The sequence below is a fragment of the Amblyomma maculatum genome, chromosome 1, assembly GCF_055883805.1.
Source record: "Amblyomma maculatum isolate TAMU_Amacu chromosome 1, ASM5588380v1, whole genome shotgun sequence".
NCBI classification, from domain to species: Eukaryota; Metazoa; Arthropoda; class Arachnida; order Ixodida; family Ixodidae; genus Amblyomma; species Amblyomma maculatum.
Window position 1 is genome coordinate 265,259,858 of NC_139344.1, and position 2,230 is coordinate 265,262,087.

Sequence of the window (2,230 nt, forward strand, 5' to 3'; positions counted from 1 at the left end):
CTGTAAGGAAATCTCTGCACCCGCGGTGAGCGTGTAGGAGAGAGGGACTGGGCAGAGTGCCAGAAGAGTTCATTCAGTTGCGCAAGCCTGGTTTTCAGTATGTTCGCTTTGTCACGCTGCGATTGGGGCGTGCTGCCCACTGCGACAAAATCATTGCAAATGCCTTCTTAAACCCTGCTTAAACGACCGATGCTTAAAAAAAAAAAAAAAGCCAGCGTCATGATCGTGGCGGAACGCGTGCTCTCGTTGAATGATTGATGGGTGGAAGGATGAAGAGGAAGTATGACTGGCGTGTTCTCGCAATGAAACTTGTTGCCTGAGCCAGATTTTTTGCGGTGTTCGGTTAATTTGAAAATCCGGTTAATCTGAACATTTTTCTCGGTCCCAATGACTTAGAATAACAAGGTTTTACTGTATGTTGCATGAGTTAGAGCACTGCACAATCTAGGGACAGCTCGGACCTGAAAATTGCTGTTTTGCGGGCCCACACAGGGCTCGGACTAGCTGTGTACAGCTTCTTTCGGAAATGAAGAAATCCCGGCGCTAAATCGTTCCAGAGATAATCTTTGTCTGCTTTGCCCCCACCCCCCTAAAAAAAAAATCTGTGCTACGAGAAACACCATTGAAAAAGAGCGCAGTGATTTAGAAATCTTCAGATATTCAGACACATATATATGCACAATAAGCAGAGGTTTTGCTTTTACTCTCCATAGAGATGTGAAGTGTGGCCATGAATTCTTCACTAAAATACTCTTGCACAAGAATATGTAGATTTTTTCTTTTCCTGCCCTTGCTCATACAGGTTCCTGTGACATAGTTGCTGGGGCCAGCCTCTTTGTGTGTGATTAAGCAAATAGCTTGCCCCAATACCTAATTGTTAATAAGGAGCCATATTTAACATGCCCATAATCCATAGCTCTTAAACGTGCATGAGCACAATACCTTTAAATAAAACGAAATGCCAAAAATTTTTCGACCAAGCATTTGTATTCTGCCAGTACTTTAACAGTGTTCTTTTCTGCTGAGAATAATGCTTTGTCAGTTTTTTCTCACATCTTGATTTGTTGTTATGTACCATATCAGCAGTATTATTTGTCTATTTTCACAATTAGTCCTATTCAGGACTAAGATAGGAGTGGGTTGGTTGCATCAATATTACGCACATAATAGTAAATAAATATTAAGCATGAAATACAGTCATGACCAAAGGAAGAGAATATTCGTGAACAGTATACCTACAAGCGCTAATTCCAAATTTCAGATAACAGAGAGATTTAATCACAGCTCTTAGCCCGTACAATATTTTTGGTAAGTTTATGACAACTTCATTTCGAACATAGTGACTACACGGAATACAGAAGATGCATACAGAAGGTTGATGAACAGTCCCTCGTGCCCTAGCCACTGCATCCGAATCTAGCAACCAACTAGCCCAATTAGAGAGCTCACACTCTTTCGATAAAAAAAAAAAAAAAAAAAGAGTACTTCATGCAGTCTTTTGAAAATTTCTTTTCTTCTACGTGCTTGGAATTTTTGTTCCACATTATTCGGGATGTCGACTTCTTCATATACTGTTGCATGTCAATCAGGACTAGATCATTTATGATGAAATGGAAGATTGTTAAAAGTTTCTTTTTTTGTCTTAAATGCACATTTTTAAGGAGTTCGCACTGACCGACTGCCGGGCCTGGGCTGGGCCGAGTCTTAGAAGTGCGGGCTCGGTTCGGGCCTGCTGCATGTCAGCGTGGGTCCAGGCCAGGCTCAGACTTGCAAATCAATGGGCCCGGGCTGGGCTTCAAACAATGGGCCCGGGCCAGGTCCAGGCCAGAAAATCAGGCCGGTGCAGTGCTCTAAAATCAGTACCTTTGCACAAATAAATTGTGGAATGCAAAGTACAGGTAATTTTAACCAACCCTCGTAATATGCTTTGAAACATTTATTACTACGAGGCCAGAAGCAAGATAAAAGATTTCCAGCATGCCAAATTTATGAGGTTACCTGCCTCACTTTCTTATTGACACGACAGCAATCAAGCAACTCTTTCACGGCGCAAGTGAAAACTCCTAAACTGTGGTTGAGAGCAAAAAGAAGGTGCAATTTGCAACCAAGTTTCTGTGATGTCCACCGTCTACAAATAAAAGTCACTTTCACAACCTAAAAATCTTAAGATTACACCTTCACGATACGAGGTTATTTTTTACCTTTTTCGATATGAAGTTTCAAAGCGTAT